Genomic DNA, 24,712 nt, shown 5'->3' on the forward strand with positions numbered 1-24,712 from the left:
AAATTTTAGACTGTTCTTCGAAAACATCTGACAACTGTTGTATAGTGGCCGGGTTACATTGAGTATGATCTGTGGAAATTCCAGGTTTTCTTCCGATAGATAATTGTTTAAGTAGGTTTCATACAATTTGCCATTTTGTGTTATCTGAATAAGATTTTGATTTGGCACCCGAACCGAAATCGTGCTGACTATGACTTGAGAGTATAACGTTAACACACATCTAAATTTAACATGAATGGGATATCGAAATGTGGCAGTGTAACAGTTTCATCTGTACAACATTGCTGTGTTTGGACGAAATTTTTGTGTTATCAATATACATGCCTATATGAAATATATTCTAGGGGTAGCACAAGTGGATAGACTGTCAGTATAACAGCCTCGGGCACAATCCCTTCGTCATCCTCGAAAAATGCGGTCTTCCTAAACACGTACGTTCATTATCATTGATGTACCCATGTTTCAATGATCACACATGTAGAGTATAACCAGTTATTTTCTCAGGTAAAAATTATCTTGAAATTTATTTAAAATGAGAGAATCAAATTTCAACGAATCAAAATTTTGCGACTTCAATAGGACAGATTTTCTATTTTTTTGCGAAAATAATTACCAATACGATATGTTTCATATATAGATTTCTAGTAAAAAAGACATCAGGGTATTGGGGATATCAGAGCATACTGAGTTGGATTTACTCTCAGAGCAGACTGAATTAACTCGATCTGTCATTCTGTACCAATTTATGTAAAATATCCTGACCTATGTCTGAAAAATATATTTCACCTGTACTTCCAAAAAATAGGCTTTCTTGATAATCATAAGAAAATTCAACATATTACATATCATTCAATATTTTTTTTTCCAAAAACAAAATTCTAGCTATCGATGTTATGGTATTGAACTTCGGAGAGATGTTTACCAGCTTTTAACAACTCCTCTTGATAAAACCGTTATTTTTTTATCGATATTTGATTTTGATGTAAAGCAAAAAGAACGTTTCTATTCCCTCGTTATGGGTACAAGGGTTACACTATGGTTGACAACTAGACCGTAATTCGCTGTAAACGTATCAAAGGCTAGGATAAAGTATACTGAGGACGACATCCGGAACAGGATTTCTGATTGACAATAACGTCATTGTTAGGTGGAAAGGTCTTCCATCAGACCATTGAATTGCCTTCGGAAACTAACCTTTTCTTCGCTGACATATGTCTGTTTCGTAAGTGACTTAATAGACCCTACTATAATGCGTATACTGTAAGCCAGTTCTGCCAGGACAAGTCTTCTTCTTTAGAATCCAAACTACATATATAACCAACACGAAGACGGTCCATTAAGTTGTATTATGAGCATGATGATTTGAATTTCCCTGGTGTGGATTTTCAAAATCTAGATATCAGATATCTTCCTTACTAAACCCCTGGCGTACATATTGCAAATGATTTGATGTTTCAGAGGATGACCCTATACAGCAATTGTGTGTTTGGCTTGGGGCAGCTGACGAAAATCTTCCGAATTACAAGTGTAGGTTTTGTGAAATACAGAGAAAGGAAGACCTTGTGACAGTTCTATGGCAACCATTACGATAGAAAATATTTTATACAACACCAAAAATGGAGGTATATGCCAAGCAGGATATGTAAATGCTTCAGAGAAGTGTTCAGTGCTCCAAAGTATGCGAGGAAAACTACATTAAGACCTGTGATCTGGAATACATTAACACGCATATCCCTGGAAAAATACAGCAAGATACGTGATCCGGAAACAAAAGTAACTCGTGTTTAAAACGTAAAACATGATTTTATTTTGGCAAGCAACATCCGGAAGTTTTCAAGTACGCTTAAAGAAATGTGATGGACTTTTAGTAAGAATGAAATAAATAATGAATGGATTGAAATCTATATAATCATTATTTCAACGTTAGACATATATTTAATGAATATTAACAAAAAATTAACCGAGGATGTCCGATAATGACGATGACGACAGCGTTATATATCAGTATAATGACTTCAGGAAGAGTTACTGCAGACGCTGAAGTCATCTAAAGGAACTAATGTTATCAACATACGATGACTATTGAGATGGTCTAGTAAGGTTGACTTCGGTGTTATCCTTACGTGACCCTGTAAAGGGTTATCTGTCTGACCGCAGTCCCCAGTCGCCACCACGGCTATACTTAAGGTCAGTCCAGCTATCTGTTTATACTGGTTCACTTGAGATTAGATTAGGGGTCATTATACACAGGCGTTAACACTGTCGCCAGATAATGGTCGCCGAAATGTTAACGATAGATCAGGCTACACTTCAAACATAACGATCCACACATATTAATTCAGTTGAAATATTTCTAATTTTATGATGGGACATGTTCGCCAATATGTCCGATTGTAATTACTTTCGTAACAAAAGTTGACATTTGAGATATTTTCATAAAAGACTTACTAATCCGTAAAAATCATTTTAACTCTGGGTCAAGGGAGACAATTGCATAGGTGGGTCATTTATATATGTATTTTTATATGTCTCTCTGCCGCTCATTACACTGACAAACAAAGGCGTGGGTCGGCAGTTGTGTCCGCCACAAAGTAAAAATGTTAGACGTAATTTAACGATGGCTGTACGCTAAATTAGATAAGCTATTTCATGTTTGTAATGAATTAGACCCTGTTCCGGTAATTACGTGTTTAATCCTTTGTTACTGGCATTGCTTGACGAGTGGAATGGTTTTCATTTATTTTATTCTCAGTTACGTTTCCATTTTATAACTTATCTGATCTACAGCATGGGATATGAGAATGAAATGCTACACACAATCTGAAATTGATTTATATATAGATACCCGAAGCTTACCGATATCGTGTCTCATTCATGAATATACATGTTTATCTTTTTAAAGACAATTATAGAAGATTTTTAAAAAAAAATATACGACAGATGTTGCCATGCTGATATTATTAACGGTTCATGAAAATGTATGCTTTTTTTAGGAAGTGTTGTTTCGTTTTGAAGCAAGATAACACGGAACACATATCACATCCGGTTACGTCATTGCCTCACCCTGTTTGAAGTTTATAAACATGATATTTAGATATTGTTCTACATTCTAAAATTTACGTGAATAAGGTAAAAAAATATATATCTTATCTGTAAGCGGATGTAAATCACGTGAAACATTGTTACTGAGCATTTGGATCCAATGAATGCATCATATGCCTAGTACTAATTTGTTTTGCAGTTTGCACATTTTGGGTCTACACATATATGTCTTATGAATTAGGATGTTTTCATCATATTGGATTGACAGGGATATGAAAACATGCTTTAAACTATTTTTAGTCTGCATGATACGTATCAGAAGAGTTCAAAGACGTTTACGTGAACACCAATCATGGATCCACGTCTATGGGTTGTTAAAATGTTTCGGGTTGTGCTTTTTTTCTGTGTAGAATCGAAAATCATCTATCAACATTATAGACATCTGACGTCACAACAAGTGTCTTTATCTTGTACACTCATGGCCATATTGGAACATTAGTGATAAAGACTTCCCACCTCAATATCCAAATATAGTATTATCTAAAATGGAAAATACTGAAATTATATCAAATAAAATTTTAAAAGTCTCGTTTGGAGAAATATGTAACATCGCCATACCACTGCATGATCAAGAACGAATAACATCGTATTTATAGAAGGTTAATGTTCGATAAAATACATAGCTAAAGAACCACATGTGTTTTACATCACATCAAACTTCTCGTGCTTCTGTCGGTATATACAAGAATTACAAACATGAGCAAATCGTGAATGTTTATGGCAGACGAACGTGAACGAGAAATGCCATGACATAGCCAGTGATTGAAGGTATATCTCACATAACTGATTATCATATGCAAACTCGATGACTTTATTAACGTGCAGCCATTTCGTTAGCTCCATTCCATCTTGCTTTACATCATATAATGCTCCCGGTGACAGTGTTATAACCGTGTTACAGAACACACGGAGAACATGTGCCGACTTTGATGGCGTGGATTATAAGTACTGCAAGTATACATTGTATCAGCTGTATTTAAACCTAGACGTATAGAACTAGGTATGTAAAGAACATGCTTGCGCACGTCCTGTCTGGGAATTGTTGATGTAAAACTTATCTACAGACGATAAATTTACTTTTCCCCATTATCATCTGATGCACGATGCTCCAAGTCAACAACTTTAGACTGATAATCGTAATCGCGAGGGAAGTTTTTAGAATTTTTGGAAGAAGTATTCCTCAGAGGTACGGAGTAAATGTGAATCACGAAAGGAAGCATTTACTGAAAGTACTCTCGGATAAAGCGAGGATGCGAAATATCCGAAAAAATCATTTATCATTTTAACGTCAGAACAAGATAACATCTTACATGAATATTGTGATGTTGGTACATGTAGCAGACACTTGAATATCGAATAAACAGTAACATGGAAACATCATATATTGGGGATGCGGGAGGGTTGCTACCCAGTAGTGTAAAATTTACAGTAGGAAAATTAAGATCATCATGCTTATCATACAGCGTGATGGAAACTGTCCATGTTGGTTTCGCAGTAGGAAAAGGTCGCGATACGCAGCTCATGTAGAATAGTCTGTCGTGTCTGTGGACGTGGTCAATAAATGTATGATTAATCAAAGATGTCACTAACATCATAGCTGGAAATTAATTACTTTGCTTGGTTTTTGTGACCTTTTTGGTAATTTTTTTAATACAATATCAGCCAACAGAGGGACAATTAATTCCTATATGTATGTCAATAGTAAGTTGGAAGATCTTCCCACCAAACACTACGAAGATGTTGTCAACCAAAAACTTATATATAACATTTGATAATTTCGTCCTCCATTTTTTATTTCTTTGATTTGGACGTATTGATAAGGACTACGCTTCAATATATTTCACAACCATATATTTATACATCATTTTACATGGTAAAGACAGTTCACATGACAAGAGAGCGAAGACGTTCGTTCATTTTAGATTGGGGTATGGTGGTGAACAGGATAGAAAAATCAAATGTTCTTATAGAAGAAATTATTTTTAAGAAGAGAGTGCTGAAGATTTGTCAAAAACTCTTTGGCTATCTTTTAAACCATATACTATCAATTCCACTTCTTGAGTTAACAGTATCACAATAAAACTAAACCAGATTTGATAGTAATTAGAATGGTAGTTAGAAGTTTAAACAAAGGGTTGGTTAAGCAGCTAGACGAACCAGCAATAAAACGCAGTATATATGGATTCCTGTGAAGTTTAGGAATCCAATTTAAATGAGGGAGGTCCATATCCTTATCATAAATAGACAATCTACATGATTGTAATACTGAAACATGATAAGCCAATATTTAGTGTTTGGAAAGATTACGTCGTGTATAGGTTTTGTTTCCTTCGTTATCAGGCACGCCTAGTTCCTTTTTGTATACAGGGAATGTAATAATGTTTTCAGACATTGATCAAATTATTGGAAGCTTTATCTGTAAATCTTGAAGTGTGAATTTTACACATAAGTGGGTACTGATTTTGGTTTACCCAAGGAGTTATGTTTTGTTTTCAGAAGGCTAACTCCGAGAAAAGTGGTGGCAGTAATCATTTTCAATATAAAGAATGAACATGAGATTGGTGTGGTTTTGTTCAGTTTGTTTTCAACATCAGCTACATGATGTTGGTTTCTGATAGCAGTATTTCCTTATCTGGCACGAATCTGTGTGATTTCCTCACTTGTTCTGTATGGTGCACTTTCCATCACTCTGACTCCGGGCGTGCTTCTGTTACAGATATAGTAGTTTTTGAAGTGCGATAAGCGCTTATATATAGAAAGGGATGATCAGACCAAATCTTCTTCAACCTTTTCCTCATTATAATCTTAAAGTACAACGACCAATAGTCGCCTCCTGTAAGACACGCTGTATCTCATTGATGATATACAAAGTTTGTTGTGAAAAGTAACTTTCCTCTATCATAACACTCTAGATGATCACTCAGGATGGCCTTTAATAAGAGTAGACGATGGTCCCAAGTCGGAGGTACATAAAATGGTGACCCTAGATAGGAGGTTCATCAGATACTGACCCTTAGTAAGAGGCCAAGTAGACGATTGTTCCAAGTAGGAGATACAGTATATACTGATCCTAAGTAGGAGGTACAACAGATACTGATCCTAAGTAGGAGGTACAATATATACTGATCCTAGGTACGAGGTACAATATATACTGGTCCTACGTATGAGGTACAATATAATACTGGTCCTAAGTAGGTGGTACAATATACACTGATCCTAAGTAGGGGGTACAATATAAATTGGTCCTAAGTAGGAGGTACAATATAAACTGATCCTAAGTAGGAGGTACAATATATACTGATCCTAAGTAGGAGGTACAATATAAACTGGTCCTAAGTAGGAGGTACAATATATACTGATCCTAAGTAGGAGGTACAATATAAACTGGTCCTAAGTAGGAGGTACAACAGATACTGATCCTAAGTAGGAGATACAATATATACTGGTCCTAAGTAGGAGGTACAATATATACTGATCCTAAGTAGGAGGTACAATATATACTGATCCTAAGTAGGAGGTACAATATATACTGATCCTAAGTAGGAGGTACAACATATACTGATCTTAAGCAGGACGTACAATATATACTGATCCTAAGTAGGAGGTACAATATAAACTGATCCTAAGTAGGAGGTACAATATATACTGATCCTAAGTAGGAGGTACAATAAATAGTGGTCCTACAAGGATTATTTGTTTGTTTGGTTAACCGCTGTGTGAACAGACAGAGTTTGCCTTAAATCCTTCAATACTCCCTGCAATAGCGTAAACAAAAATTAGTCAGCTAAAAGAGGGGTGGGGTATTGGGTGGGCACACTTCATTTCGATAGCCCTACCAATACTTTGTTAGAGGATCTTATCACCCAACTCGACGAGGAAACCGTCAATCACAAACTCTATCATCTTCATTACTTCATCCTTCGTGTATTTCTTCCTGGCGTTTGAAGTGTTTTTGATGAAATACGATCCAGTATAGGTCACAACCATATACATCTATGTCATTCACCTTTCTTTGAAAGGAAAATTCTCTTTCTTTTTTACTCTCATAAGAAGAAAATGAAGATTTCAATTTAGAAGTTGGTAGAGTACAGTATGAAAAAGATAAAAAAAATCAAAAATTAAAAAAGAAGGTGTTCAGGATCGGCTGAAATATTTTAAGTTCTCTCTGATTAGATATATAAATAATAATGATAGGTTAATTTGAACTGACACATTAAAACCTCTATGATAACATGTGCTGAAATGACATGCACAAAATGTACCATTGAACAGTGGGCCTGTACAACTTAACACTCAGAACGTCCACATCTTACAACAGCCAAATACCTTTTATACAATACCATTTCAGGTTAACAGAGATATCGAGAATATGTCAACTCCTAGTTTTACCTCCTGTGGTTACAATTGGCTCTGTTTCTCAAGGTGTTGATGTTATTGCGTATAGTCGTTTAATTCACATAAAACATGTGTGGCAGCGAGGATGGAGGGTGACGTCAAGGGAGGACGTGGGTATGGATGAGGGGAAGGAGGGGTTATGCATGTATGGTATTCTGTTTGAGGTTGTGATAGTGTGTATGTGTCAGGAGAGAGAGAGGGGGGAGTGACAGAGAGACAGAGGGAGAGAGACAGAGAGAGGGAGAGAGACAGGGAGAAAGAGGGAGAGAGACAGGGGAGAGAGACAGAGACAGAGGGAGAGAGACAGAGAGACAGAGAGACAGAGAGAGAGAGAGAGAGAGAGAGAGAGAGAGAGAGAGAGAGAGAGAGAGAGAGAGAGAGAGAGAGAGAGAGAGAGAGAGAGAGAGAGAGAGAGAGAGAGAGAGAGAGAGAGAGAGAGAGAGAGAGAGAGAGAGAGAGAGAGAGAGAGAGAGAGAGAGAGAGAGAGAGAGAGAGAGAGAGAGAGAGAGAGAGAGAGAGAGAGAGAGAGAGAGAGAGAGAGAGAGAGAGAGAGAGAGAGAGAGAGAGAGAGAGAGAGAGATTGTCGTTCGTTATGAGTTCTAGTATACATTTACTTGTCTCTATATTTAGCTCGGCAAATCATTCACAAGTGATAGTCATTTCAAGTAGTACTATAAGTAGTATATAAGAATGCAATACACGTAAGTGCTTATAAGTGGTATTATCCTTAAGATTCGTGGGATGTTTTTTCTTGGCTGTTGTCTATTTTCTCACCGTGGTATAACTTTCCTTATCAATATACATCAGAAAAACAAGAATTTACTGAGACGTGAGCAGAATTGTAATTCAGACTCAATTTCAATAAAACTAGGGCAAATATGAACAAAAGGCAGACGTACATAGAGATCCTAATTGGGGAATCTCCTTACGGCATTGTTTATCTAATTAGAATTTTATTTTTGGAAATTTTGAATTAAATGAAGAGAAAAAGGGTACTTGGTGTAAAAGTAATGTGCCAAGGCAGGAGAAAAAGGTAATGAAATTTGATTTTATCTTACAGCTGTTTGGTAGAGTAAAACAGTGACCCCATTCCACTACAATATACACGTTACATAATTAGAAATTAGTTGGTGCTATCTCAGATTTTAAAGGGATGTTCCTACAGAAAACATTCCCTACAGTAAAAGTTTCCCATGTTGTCATAAACTAGTTATTTAAAAAAAAGATCGCAACAGTAAATATATATATATATATTATAAAGATTCAACCCAGATTAAATTTTTTTTAAAAATATTGGAAATAAAGATTTGTTTTGCATACCATTTAATAATGTACAACATAATTAATACAGAACTGGAAAGAATTAAAAAAGGAAAAATTATAATACATAAAAACAGAAATACATTTTAAGATATTTTTAAGAGTGGTGTTTCGTATAGTAAGATGTGACAGCAGTTATCAACTGTTATAGAATTAGGAATTTCTCTACTCATTACAATGACAAAAGCCATTACTCTATATAATTTATATTGGAACCACCGTGATGATGAGATGGAAGTGAAAGAACATGGAATCAGTAATATAGTTGTCCATATAGTTCATAAAGGACAGTAAAGTAGTGGTGCTTATCAAGGAGGTGGTGCTTATCAAGGAGGTGGTGCTTATCAAGGAGGTGGTGCTTATCACGGAGATGGTGCTTAACAAGGAGATGGTGCTTATCACGGAGATGGTGCTTAACAAGGAGATGGTGCTTATCAAGGAGGTGTTGCTTATCAAGAAGGTGGTGCTTATCAAGGAGGTGGTGCTTATCAAGGAGGTGGTGCTTATCAAGGAGGTGGTGCTTAACAAGGAGATGGTGCTTATCAAGGAGGTGTTGCTTATCAAGAAGGTGGTGCTTATCAAGGAGGTGGTGCTTAACAAGGAGGCGGTGCTCGTAAAGGTGGTGGAACTTATCAAGGAGGTGGTGCTTATCAAGGAGGCGGTGCTCGTAAAGGTGGTGTAACTTATCAAGGCAGATGTGGTCATCAAGGAAGAGGTGCTCATCAAGGCGGTAGGCGCCCTCGTATTTCGGTAAACAAGTTCGAGACATTACAGTGTTGTACCAAAATATAACGATCTTGCAGGCCTATTTTAAGAAATTTTTTTTGGAAATTCATTCTCCGCAATCAGAGCTATTTTTGTATCCCCCACGTGCTACAGGTGCAAGGTCATTGCACATGCATGTGTCTGTTCAGCTCGTAACATTGGTTCTGTCGTAAAACGTAAACAACGGTATTCAAAGAAACAACTTCAGTGAAAACAGTTTGTGTTTTTAGTGCGTATATATATCGGACTAGTCTAAAATTCACCCAGACATTTGTTGACTTTTCCGTACATTGATAATGGTTATTGAAGTATGTTGACATCCCCGTCCAAATTAGTATTTGGAAACAATGTATGTTTACCGACAAAATACCGCACCCCCAAGTATTGCTGTTACATGTAATGGATGCTGAATTCGTAGCCTGTTTAACATGGTTACTGTTTACTGATTGCAAAATTAAAATATTTACCTCTACGATGCTTTTCTTCATAACTTTTCGGTGTCATTGTTGAGCTAATGTGCCTTTTCTTGAATTTTAATCTGTAAAAATCATATCTGATCGAACTTGTTATTCTAAAGCTGACAATGCTTCGACTATCCGCGTCCTGATCCAAGGTAGATAACTCATGTAAAGTCCATTCTGACTGGGTGAATACAGAGGAATTTGATGAGTTGTTGAGAGAATGAAGGGTCCTAGATTGAGTTCTGAACGGGTGTGATGGGCTAATTATACACTGTAGTTGAGAGGAATTTACATCAAACTGTCTAGGAAAATCAGGAAAACACTTGTTTATAATTGGGAACATGTGCCATGAACGATGTAAATTTCCACATGTGATGAACACCTTAGAATAACAAGTGATACATATTCTGAGATTAATAAACGAGTCTTCAGTTCCAGATCGGTATATTACGATGTCTAGCCTTCCTTTGACGACCAGTTGTTGAAAAGCGTCTTAAACGTTAATATCCATTATGCTCATTTATCAAGAACATTGCACTCCTATCAAGCGTTTTGATCAAACCGAGACCTTATATTCCTTGTTGTATAGCAATGTATTCTTCTATCACATTAATAAAGTGTTTAAACGATGAAATTTTTATGACAAATGGTGTGTACAGTTGGCCACTTATTCACATCAAAAGCAACTCTGTCTCGATCTCGTCTGAATCACTTAGCTGAGAAGTATCCTTAAGTAAGTAATGTGATTCAATATACATGATGATACAAATAATCAATCACCGATTAATCAATAAAAATTGAACAACTTTGAAGTCAAAAATAAACAGGAAATTAGATATATACACTTCATCAAACTCCGGTAATGCAGTAATAACGACATCATTGAAGTATTTCTCGGATAACTTGTATCAAAACCTGTATAAGTATTTTTCCTTTTCGACTTTTCTTTTGTTAAACGGGAGCTGTTTATATGGTAATATTACGTCATAGCCAATCATATATATATTGCTGTATTGTTAACTAGGTGTTGTTTATATGGTAATATTACGTCATAGCCAATCATATATATATATATTGCTGTATTGTTAACCAGGCGTTGTTTATATGGTAATATTACGTCATAGCCAATCATATATATATTGCTGTATTGTTAACCAGGTGCTGTTTATATGGTAATATTACGTCATAGCCAATCATATATATATTGCTGTATTGTTAACCAGGTGTTGTTTATATGGTAATATTACGTCATAGCCAATCATATATATTGCTGTATTGTTAACCAGGCGTTGTTTATATGGTAATATTACGTCATAGCCAATCATATATACATTGCTGTATTGTTAACCAGGTGTTGCTTATATGGTAATATTACGTCATAGCCAATCATATATATAAAAATATATCTACGTTACTGTGTTTGTAAACGGGAGCTGTTTATATGGTAATATTATGTCATAGCCAATAATATATATATAAATATATATATATGTTACTGTGTTGGTAAACGGGAAGTGTTTGACGGATAATATTACGTTATTGAAGATAATGGAATATTGTTGGTTTAATTATAAAATATCGATTGTTACGATTGCATCACAAAAAAGACACATGATGTACTTTAAATACTGTCAATATGTATTCTGACCAAGGAACATTGGGGTATGATTTGCCCTATTCACGAAATTATTATCAATCTTCGACATATGTGCTGTTGGCTTATGTTTATGTCTGGCTGCGTCACTAACTGAAGTTTCATAAAAAAAAAACCTTGAACTGCATGCAAGTGAATTAAGTGCAAACACCCGTGGTGTTGCTATCTCTGGGGTCAAATGTCATATCTCGACCTTTTTTGGGTGTGAGGTTGAAGAAAGTACGTGTCTGATTAAATTCAGAGATAATTCCGAAGGAAGAAACACGCCGGTGTATTCCAATAGCCTTGGATTAACGATAGCCAACGACCTACCGTACAACAGAGCGTGTACAAATGTTCTCGTTAGGGATGATAGGCAGAATTGTGCGAACGTCTCGGATAGAGGACCAAAGGTTTTGAAAACGATCTGTTTCAGAAACAATGGGATATACTTTCATTGATAAAGCATGTTTAATTCTAGAAATATATTTTAGTAACTTATCGTCGCATACGTTTTTTTTATCTTCAGCTGCAGGAAGTAAATTTCATGACGACGGTATCAATGTTCTATAAATGGACAGTGAACGATACAATACAAAACTGAAACAGGTTGGACAGCCTGAATTTTCAGACGTATCAAAATTTTCCCATCTTACATGGAATATTACACATTATTACAATAATTTACTATTGTAAACATCATATATACAACATAAGAACACATATAGTGTAGGTCATGAAAAAGGAGATTTGGCTATTGTAAGAAACTTTTGGAAGCTATCTGCTTCTCGTTGTCTAACCATCTAGAAATCACGTTCAAAGATAGCTCGATTTGCTTAATCAAGCACAACACTTAATTTCCTACAGCTCGTTCGATCTTTGTTTGAATTCTTGTTGGTGTCTACTTAGAATCACATGTCATAACATAGCAGTAACCTTAATGTTTATGACAGACGTGTTATCACTGCATATCTAGAATAAAATAATTTCTGTGACTGTTCCGGACCACCGGTATCACAGGGTTTCTATCCTGGTATCACAGGGTTTCTATCCCGGTATCACAGGGTTTCTATCCCGGTATCACAGGGTTTCTATCCCGGTATCACAGGGTTTCTATCCTGGTATCACAGGGTTTCTATCCCGGTATCACAGGGTCTATCCTGGTATCACAAGGTTTCTATCCTGGTATCACAGGGTTTCTATCCTGGTATCACAGGGTTTCTATCCTGGTATCACAGGGTTTCTATCCTGGTATCACAGGGTTTCTATCCTGGTATCACAGGGTTTCTATCCTGGTATCACAGGGTTTCTATCCTGGTATCACAAGGTTTCTATCCTGGTATCACAGGGTTTCTATCCTGGTATCACAGGGTTTCTATCCTGGTATACAGGGTTTCTATCCTGGTATCGAGGTTTTCTATCCTGGTATCACAGGGTTTATATCCTGGTATCCGAGAGTTTCTATCCTGGTATCACAGGGTTTCTATCCTGGTATCACAGGGTTTCTATCCTGGTATCCGAGAGTTTCTATCCTGGTATCACAGGGTTTCTATCCTGGTATCACATGGTTTCTATCCTGGTATCCGAGAGTTTCTATCCTGGTATCACAGGGTTTCTATCCTGGTATCACAGGGTTTCTATCCTGGTATCACAGGGTTTCTATCCTGGTATCACAGGTATCACAGGGTTTCTAGCCTGGTATAATAGGGTTTCTATCCTGGTATCACAGGGTTTCTATCCTGGTATCACAGGGTTTCTATCCTGGTATCACAGGGTTTCTATCCTGGTATCACAGAGTTTCTATCCTGGTATCACAGGGTTTCTATCCTGGTATCCGAGAGTTTCTATCCTGGTATCACATGGTTTCTATCCTGGTATCCGAGAGTTTCTATCCTGGTATCACATGGTTTCTATCCTGGTATCACAGGATTTCTATCCTGGTATCACAGGGTTTCTATCCTGGTATCACATTGTTTCTATCCTGGTATCACAGGGTCTATCCTGGTATGACATGGTTTCTATCCTGGTATCACAGGGTCTATCCTGGTATCACAGGGTTTCTATCCTGGTATCCGAGAGTTTCTATCCTGGTATCCGAGAGTTTCTATCCTGGTATCACAGGGTTTCTATCCTGGTATCACATGGTTCTGACATCCTGGTACAGAGTTTCTATCCTGGTATCACATGGTTTCTATCCTGGTGTGGACTAACACACAGGGTTTCTATCCTGGTATCACAGGTTTACAATCATATATCAACATATGGTATCACAACTATCCTGGTACGAGAGTTTCTATCCTGGTATCACAGGGTTTCTATCCTGGTATCACATGGTTTCTATCCTGGTATCCGAGAGTTTCTATCCTGGTATCACATGGTTTCTATCCTGGTATCACAGGGTTTCTATCCTGGTATCACAGGGTTTCTATACTGGTATCGAGGGTTTCTATCCTGGTATCACAAGGTTTCTATCCTGGTATCACATGTTTTCTATGGTATCAAGAGTTTATATATATATACATGGTTTCTAAACTGGTATCACAGGGTTTTATCTGGTATCACACATACAGAGAATCCTGGTATCACAGGGTTTCTATCCTGGTATCACAGGGTTTCTATCCTGGTATCACAAAGTTTCTATCCTGGTATCAGAGGGTTTCTAGCCTGGTATCACAAAATTTCTATCCTGGTATCCGAGAGTTTCTATCCTGGTATCAGAGGGTTTCTATCTTGGTATCACAAGGTTTCTATCCTTTTATCAGAGGGTTTCTATCCAGGTATCAGAGGGTTTCTATCATGGTATCACAGGGTTTCTCTCCTGGTATCAGAGGGTTTCTAGCCTGATATCAGAGGGTTTCTATCTTGGTATCAGAGGGTTTCTAGCCTGATATCAGAGGGTTTCTATCTTGGTATCAGAGTGTTTCAATCCTGGTATCACAGGGTTTCTATCCTTGTATCAGAGGGTTTCTATCCTTGTATCATGTTATCTTGGTATCAGAGGGTTTCTATCCTGGTATCACAGGGTTTCTATCCAGGTATAATAGGGTTTCTATCTTGGTATCAGAGGGTTTTTATCCTGGTATCAGAGGGTTTCTATCCTTGTATCAGAGGGTTTCTATCTTGGTATCAGAGGGTTTCTATCCTGGTATCACAAAGTTTCAATCCTGGTATTACAGGATTTCTATCTGGGTATCACAAGGTTTCTATCCTGGTATCACAGGGTTTCTATCTTGGTATCAGAGTGTTTCAATCCTGGTATTACAGGGTTTCTATCTGGGTATCACAAGGTTTCTATCCTGGTATCAGAGAGTTTCTATCCAGGTATCAGAGGGTTTCTATCCTGGTATCAGAGGGTTTCTTTCAGGTATAACATCACAATATGATATCGGTACTGACAGCATTGTACAGACAACATTGTACTGACAGCTGACAGAATTGTACTGACAACACTAGTGTGGACTAACACACAGAAGTTCCGTACACTACAATACATATATCAACATATTAAAACTACTTAGGTACTAGAATTACCGACATATGAAACGTTATCTATCTCTGTGTCACTGATGACAGCTGTCAGCTGCCTCTCGCATATCAGACCTAGAATAAGATATGTTACATTACTATCACGAATACATAAAACTTCATCATTGGTTTATGTATCAAGATCTATATATATATACAGAAAGTAAAACAGGTATGGATTAACATTATCTTACATACAGAGAAACCTATCAGGTAGTGTACACTAGATAAAAGTCAATTCTGTTTTATAAGACGCACAAGGTGACTATGCTTTATGTATGTTTTAGTCGAAACTTAAAATTATTGCCACCAAAGTAGATTTATACTGTGACACGTGTACCTGATTTATCAAAATAAACGATAAATTATTGTCATTTTATATTTATAATATATATGCAGTTAAATAGACTAGAGATGACTTATTGCAGTAAACAAGAATTTGACAAGCCTGTTTTAATGATAATTTATCGTGATCTTTCTTTACAATATTAGAGTTATTTCATCATAAGTGGTTAGGGTTAATGTATATTAAAAAGACAGAAATCTCTAGCATTTGATAGTAACGTGTACATGAACTGAAACATATCTTCTAGAAAATAAGACTTTAGCAATGAAATGAAATGTGAGCATGTCACAATTTCTCATTATTACCGTATGTAATTTTGAAAAACCCTCTTATTACGATCTGGTAACGCAAACGCTCGCACACACGCACGCACGCACGCGCACACGGACATACGCACACGTACGCACGCACACACGCACATACATATGCACACTCTCTTTCTTTTATAAAGTCATTTCAGGTGCCGATTTTGTTTTGTCTTCTCACGTGTTTCTTGCCTTTCAAGCGTTCTCTTTCCTTCACTCAATGCTTGTACACCTTGAGTAGGAGGAGTATATGTATGGAATGACGTCTATACCGTGAAGCTACAGGTATATATACATTGGTATATGTCAGACATTATCAGTCGGATGGTGCTTTCCAACATTTGTAGACTTGTGACATCATGTTCACATATATCTCCTATGTTACAAGAGTGCTTAAAGCCATTAAGGACTTGTAAGTCGGGATCACATGATCTTTAATGCTTATAGTTGTCACATCAATATATCACGTGACGTATGTATACTTCAGTCAATTAGGGTGTATGATGGCCATTACAGGGCGATATGCCAAGTCAACAACTGGGACTAAACAGAATACTTATGTATGTAACAATACTGGGGACACTGAACAGAATACTGATGTATGTTACCGAGACACTAAACAGAATACTGATGTATGTTACTGGGGACACTAAACAGAATTCCGATGTATGTTACTGAGACACTAAACAGAATACTGATGTATGTTACTGAGACACTAAATAGAATACTACTGTATGTTACTGGGACACTAAACAGAATACTGATGTATGATACTGGGATACTATACAAAATACTGATGTATGTTACCTGGGTGTGTTCCTACAACAGTTACCTAGGTGTTGACCTACAACAGTTACATAGGTGTTGACCTACAACAGTTACTTTGGTGTTGACTTACAACAGTTACCTAGGTGTTGTCTTACAACTGTTACCTATGTGTTGACCTACAACAGTTACCTAGGTGTTGTCCAACAACAGTTACTTGGGTGTTGTCCTACAACAGTTACCTAGGTGTTGTCCAACAACAGTTACCTAGGTGTTGACCTACACCAGTTACTTAGGTGTTGTCCTACAACAGTTACCTAGGTTTTGACCTACAACAGTTACCTAGGTGTTGTCCTACAACAGTTACTTAGGTGTTGTCCTACATTAGTTACCTAGGTGTTGACCTACAACAGTTACGTAGGTGTTGTCCTACAACAGTAACCTAGGTGTTGACCTACAACAGTTACCTAGGTGTTGTCCAACAACAGTTACCTAGGTGTTGACCTATAACAGTTACGTAGGTGTTGTCCTACAACAGTTACCTAGGTGTTGACCTACAACAGTTACCTAGGTGTTGTCCTACAACAGTTACCTAGGTGTTGTCCTACAAGAGTTACCTTGATGTGTTAATCCATGTCTGTTATTTGTATATGTGATTGAATATGAACACAATCATATCCACAATATTAATTCCGCTGTCTGCGATTTTCATACGGATTTCATATGTGTTTAATAAAAGAATTTTAAAAATCTACTTAATTTGATATATAAATTGTACACCTTATTTCATCATCTCAGCAAAAATACTATATTCCACCTACTGAAATTTTATATAGAACTAGCTAGCTCGATGTACAAACATTAGCTCGACCATACCACGACACGACAGGTTTGCTTTTTATTAACGGAACAGTGTGAAATATTGTTTTTTTTTTTATTTTAATCGACAAAAATAAGCAAAAAAGGAATGCAATTCCGACCCAAACTGATATTTTAAAAAACAGCGTACAGACCAGTGTATTCACGTGTTACGTCGCATTAAATATATAACGGATTTCCCAATATGCTATATATCGACAGTTAAATCTTATAATATCAGCTGGCGTTTCACCAATTTCGCCAGTCTAAAATGACATTAAGAGAGATGTTTTGAGGTCGGCAATAGTTTAAAAAAATTACGAAGAAGTCTATAAAAGAAAATTGCCAGGTTGTGCAGAATATCCTTTTGATTTACCTATTGGGTTTGGTTGTCACCCACTTCACCTGCTCTAGCTTTGAGAACGTAACATTACTTTTATTTAACCTTTATTTACAAGACGAATTTTCACGATATAGGTCAGATAACATCCTCTCTTGGACTATCCGCCCTCACAATCTTTGAAATAGAAAATCGATGTTCGTTAAGGCGCTGTCACACCCTGGCGTATAGAGCCATCGTATGAGGAACGTATGGACTTTTTGGGCGTACGCTGCTCATACGCTACTCATACGCTGACGGTACGCTAGGCTCACGTTTCTCTAAAGGTCATTAACCGAAAATCGACCTCATACGCTGCGTATAAACAATTTTTCGAAATATTCGACACGTTTCTCATACGCTGCCTTAATACGCTAGAGTGTGACAGCGCCTTAAATGACGAGAGTTTTATTCAGAATCTGTAACTGAAGACTGATAACATTGTTACCCAGTGTCTAGTACTACAGTACTCCTTTTAACAATCGCTAAAACAGTACCATACAGATTGGTTCTCCTGAAAAAAAAAACAGAATCATTGTTACCAGATGTGTATTACTCAGTACAAAACCTTACATTTGAACTGTAGATATGTTACCCCCTAATGACACCAAACATCACTTTTATCTTATATCAATAAATTTTTAAAAAAATCAAAATCGGGGAAATAGCTGCACCATATCTGGCGCATTAACATTCACTTGAATCTGGCTGAGATACGACTTGGCCACCAGGTACGGAACCGATTCCAGCTTCACAGTAAGGCTATAAAGATAATATTAATACCACCACACGCAGGCATTGATAACGGGTCAGCTAAAACACAGATTAACTGTGCATGTGTTCCTTGTACCATTTATACCTTGTATAATTACAGATTAAAGCAGAATAGCCCATTGTTTTATCGTAAAGGCGTATTTCGTCAACGTGATGATACGGAGTATCCTTACAGCTACATAACAGAATATCACAATATTTCATTTTTTTCACTGAAAAACATTTAAATAAAATATAATAATATATAATATAAAATCAATGCTAATAATGTTGTAACGTTAACATAAATGCACGTGTAGATACACGTGATGTTAATCGCTTTGCAAACATTTGGTAAAATCTTGTTTTTTTTCTCAAAGAAAGGCCCGATTTAGCGGTTTTAATGGCTCCAGCGGTACTTTACTAAATCTGTCACATCTGTAAACCGGAAACGCGTCCAGCCACAGACAAACTCCAAACGTTGGTTTGTTATCATATACTGACAATGAAAGACGTTGAAAAGTTTTTTAATTTATCTTTCTGATCTTGCCCGGTATTATCTTACTGAAAACTGCACTCTTCAAAAACTATTCTTTCACAAATAAGTTTTAAAACGGCAATGAAACATAACTCCCGACTTTCAAATAAAAATACAAAGATCCTCGTGGATTACAAGTGAGTGACAGTTGACAGAATCCCACAGTAGACTTATCTATATGCCTGAACTCTCGGTTTTTGGGTGGTACAGATAACTAGAGTGATCACAGACATGTACCAGCGATTGACCATCACGATAAAGAAAGAGAAAGAACACCACCTGCTACCATTAGTATTGGTAACTTAACATACAATTGTTTCTGTAGAGGCCCGCGATCTTTCTTGTCTTGAGAGTGACAAGAAATATGTGAGAGGTATATATACAGTAATGTTTGTGATATCTGTTTTTTTACTTAATGCATTTTGCATATTTGTTAAGATTCAATTTGAATTTAGAGATACATTAAAAAACCACTTGATTCTCGAATGTGTTTTCATCGCAAATCATTTTATCGTTCTTCATCCATAACCTGTTTTTCCTGAAACGCATTTAGACAATAATATATCATATAAACAGTTTATACGCAATGTAAAGTAACTGATAACATTATATTTAGATGGTTTCATTATTTCGATTGGTGTGTGATCTGGTTTTTGTCAGTCTTACAACGTTCACGAAACTTTCATGGAATAGAACATTTGCCAAGATGTTTTGTGTTCTGACTTATTGTCTTTGTTTTTCTTCTGGGTCCTTTCAAGCGGAAATATGATGCTACATTAAAGGAAAAGAAGAAACAGAAATTAGAACGTAGTGTTGATGAATTATGCGAAATATTTACAAATTTTACAGAACGAAATATCTTTTGAAGGCTAGTTGTTTGATGTTTTATTTACGAACTCTGTGTCAAAGTTATGTAATGTCGCGCGCGTGTATGAATATACCACAACATTATATCTACATTGCCTTGTGTTTTCCTAACGAGGCCGGCACTAGGTCCATTAAACATCTGTTGAAACTAGGTTGGCTTATCCGTCAACGGGCATTTACTGTCAAGAATATTACAAATTTCATGATTATATATATATAGAGAGGAATAAGATGCTACATATAAACTTCATTTTTGTTAAAACAAGAATCCATGCGTTATTACAATGTAATGTAATATTTAATATTGAGCGCAAACCATGTTAATTTTGGCATTTTGTTTGGTTTTGTTACTTTTTTCAAGACAGTATGTATTGTAATACATGTGTATTGTTTTTCTTTGCAACCAAAGGAAAAAAACTATCGAAATTTCAATATATATATTATAAATTTTCTGACCAATAATTTTATCGTCATTATTTTTCAAAATGACACAGCTTACGATAACAGCACATTTTGACACTAAAGACATTTTATTGACAAAATATATAACACAACAAATATGTCTATAGTGTTGTTGTTCTGAATCGGCATAATGGTTGATAAAAATTGTGTACGGGGAATTTCATTTTTTTTTTTTTTTTTTTAAAAAAGCCGTTTATACTTATGTCGATACAAAAACGAACGTAAAGTGAATCAAAGAGGCACAGTGTGTGGTATTGAGGGTCTTCTTTTCTTATCATCTGAAGTCGAGTCAGTTGTCTCCTGTCTGATGTCAGCTGGTTGGATACTGGACAAATAACAGTACCTCACATGTTACCAAATGTAATCTCTCTTGTCATTTACTTTGCAAGATGACTTTCGGTCGCATTGTAAGTGGACTTCGTTTGTGTTGAAGAAGACACAAGGCGACAGAGGATGATAAACAAGATTTTGAAACATGTCAAAACAAACACTACAATGTCATCAATAATGTGAGTACAGATTTGCGTTTCATATCAATAAAATACATCATCTCTCGTCATTTCACGAAGACACACTTGTACTCTAGTGTAAAAGTATGGTTCAATGGTTGTCCAAAGTCAGCCTTAATCAATCTCAGGTGTTCGTGTATACGATCTGACACGCCTTCTCTGTCTTTGGTTAAGTCTACTGGGGGAATCTTAATCAAATAAAAATTTAAAAAGTGACTCGTTTGTGAATCATCATAAGCGATTCAGATTGTGGCAACTACGAATGATAATCAACAGAATGTGTCCAGATGACCTTTAGTATCAGATAACCTGTAGTATCTGATGACCTGTAATACCTGATGACCTGTAGAACCAGATGACCTGTAGTCCCTGATGACCTGTAGTACCTGATGACCTGTAGAACCAGATGACCTGTAGTACCAGATGACCTGTAGAACCAGATGACCTGTAGTCCCTGATGACCTGTAGTACCTGATGACCTGTAGAACCAGATGACCTGTAGTACCAGATGACCTGTAGAACCAGATGACCTGTAGCACCAGATAACCTGTAGTATCTGATGACCTGTAGTACCTGATGACCTGTAGTCTCTGTTGACCTGTAGTACCTGATGACCTGTAGAACCTGATGACATGTAGTAACTGATGACCTGTAGTACCTGATGACCTTTAGTACCAGATGACCTGTAGTACCTGATGACCTTTAGTACCAGATGACCTGTAGTACCAGATGACCTGTAGTACCTGATGACCTTTAGTACCAGATGACCTGTAGTACCTGATGACCTTTAGTACCAGATGACCTGTAGCACCAGATAACCTGTAGTATCTGATGACCTGTAGTACCTGATGACCTGTAGTCTCTGTTGACCTGTAGTACCAGATGACCTGTAGTACCAGATGACCTGTAGTACCTGATGACCTTTAGTACCAGATGACCTGTAGTACCTGATGACCTGTAGTACTAGATGAACTGTAGTATCAGATTGTCGTCTTTAATAATTTTGTGAGGTAAGTTTTATTATTCAGCACACGGTAGGTTAACATGTGATTGATGTATTTCTGATGTATTGTCGTCGTAATATTATGCAGATAATAATTTCAAAGTTGTTGTTTTCAAATCAATTAAATTCTAAGACCATTCAAAATTTTATTTTGTATTTTGTTATAGTGTACAGTTTGTAGGGTCTGTTTTTGATCAGTATGTATATAACGCTACAGAGACTTCTGGCACAAACTGAAAACAAAACTGGATGATTCATTTCTTCGCACTGAGAAGTTATATACAATGATATACCATATCTTCAGACGATTTAGAGACACTTTGAAACCAATGCAATATTGGTCTCACCAGTAGTCTATTTTGTCTATCTGATTAAGCTCGACACTCCGGGTTGTGAGTGGTTTGACGAGATGTAAACATATCTCTCAGAGGTACCCTGTACCATGACGGGGAACTATTAGACATAGCACAAGGGTTTTTTTTTGAGAAATGTTTTGATACTTAGAACAGGATATAATTATCATGGATTCTAAATACATACAAGAATTTAATAAGTACTTATTTTTCAAAATGACATGAGTTTCATGTATATTTTTGGGTTATTAACATATGGATTCATACCTCAAACAATGTAAAGCTGAACCAATACTTATCCACCAAACAGAAAGTACCACGTTTAAATTAGATATTAATGAATTGTCGCCGCGGAAACATTTCAGAAATATTTGAAATACATAATCGGTATGTCTCCATTTAAAAACGAAACAGCCGATATAAAAAAAATCGAGGTTAACTTTCAACAGCAAATGTAGTAAAAATGATTGATTGGTTTTTTTATTAAGAAATTGTTTGTTTATTCTGTCCCATAAATTAAAAAAAAACACTTACCATTTAATGGAAACTTAGCTGAGTGAGGGTTGCCAACATGCCCCTGAATGAGGTACTAGACGTTATCCTTGTACACCAAGAGGTTTCATTGTATAAGATTTATCACATGTTCTCACACATTCTAATGCTTCAGATGGCGATAAGAGACTGCACTGCATGTGCGACATGTGATATGATGATATAAAATTATTCATATAAAGCCTTACGGATGTAAATGTTCTACATTAGAAATTACATTACAGAAATATCGTAGTCTAAATATCTTACTCATTATTACTGGTAATCTGTCGTATTTATCAGTTGTTATAATCAAATATTGTAACATAAACAAATTTAATATTACTAGTATGGTATATATTTTCTTCTGTATGTAAGTGACCATTATTGAGATAATTTCTTTGTTAACTACATTCCACGTGCATCATCATAAGTCGATCACAATGAGATCCAGACATTCATTCACACTTATTTGTTTTGCGTTCCTTATTCAATGTTGGAAATTATTCCAAACGTTTACATACGACGCCATGTTCTAGAGAGAGCAAAACAAATGGCGAAATTTAATATGGGGTCAATCAATATTATTCGCAGGACGAAGTGGTTCTTTTTATTCACTATCATCAAACACGCGCATCAAATAACTCGCATGATATTAACCAGATGCTACGCTTAACTCTTTAAACGGAGAGAGGGTAAGGAATCCATTTCAATGAGACTTTCTGACATTTTTCAGACTTCAAAATATTAGGATGAAGAGGGCCGATGGAAATGCACTCTTTCTATATGCCTTACATGAATAAGGTTGAAAGGATTAAACAGAATCCCTACTCTTAGAACTATGTATCAGCTGAAAAGTCATTACCCCGTGCATTGACTGTCTACCAAGTACAATGTACAGATTTTGAAATGAACCATGTGACCTTCTAGAACTTCCGGTCCGGTTTTTATGATATGTTTTGCATGCATAACATACCAGAATGGGTGACTTCATGGGAACAGGATTATATCGTACTATATAGAGTACAACAATGTCTGGTTTATTCATTTGTGGAATTAAATAACCTACAAGAACAAAAAATATGACACAGTGACTCGAGTTGCAGACGTTGCAACAGGGAGGCTAAACACATCAACAGCTGTTGAGATGGCATTACTTTGTTTAAGCGTATGTTAGACAGTGATGGACGGATAGGTATTGGAGACTGCAGCCTGAGTTGTTTCACGTTACACTCACGTCTGTCAGTCAGTCCGTCCGTCCGCCTATCTGTGTCTGTCTGTGTTTCTCTCTTTACATTTGAACACTAGCTTCCCTTTGCAAATTATCTACATATTACTATCTAGGAATTCTGATTTCTGCTGTATCGTTGAAGTTGATTAGGTGGGTGGCGCAGTGGTAACAGACTTGCATTTTACTCAGTCGTCCGGGCTTTGATTCCCAGAATGAACTTGAAAAGGTATGGAGTTCCTTACCGACCACATTAGATTCCTCCTGGTACTCCGGTTTCATCCCACAGTAAAACTCCACTCGTTCTATTCGGGCCAACAGGAGTGATTAATATAAGCTGATGCATGTAGCTTATTTCGCAATTGTTGTAATATAAATGAAGTTGCAGTTTAATTAATTACTTGGTTCTACTGTATCGAAATCCTGCTCTTTTTTACAGGATGCTATTTATTTGTGTCTTTTGTACGATATTCTATCAGTCTGAGATTTCACAGTAACAGTTAAAATAAAACAAATATAGCGATACTTTATATAAATATTCCTACAATGTGTTGTTTATGGATGTCCTCCGTTTTTTTATCATTATTAGGAATCTTGCTTCCTGTTGAGAGAAA

At 36.5% G+C, this 24,712-nt stretch overlaps 1 protein-coding gene across 2 annotated transcripts in view; it reads right to left on the reverse strand.

The window, feature by feature from the left end:
- Positions 1-24,712, reverse strand: part of LOC132549003 (protein madd-4-like) — an 82,535-nt gene that overhangs the window by 49,508 nt on the left and 8,315 nt on the right. The gene's annotated exons all lie outside the window — the stretch shown is intronic.

This window comes from Ylistrum balloti, unplaced genomic scaffold (genome assembly GCF_031769215.1).
Source record: "Ylistrum balloti isolate Yb309-2 unplaced genomic scaffold, AGI_CSIRO_Ybal_v1 Utg370038, whole genome shotgun sequence".
NCBI classification, from domain to species: domain Eukaryota; kingdom Metazoa; phylum Mollusca; class Bivalvia; order Pectinida; family Pectinidae; genus Ylistrum; species Ylistrum balloti.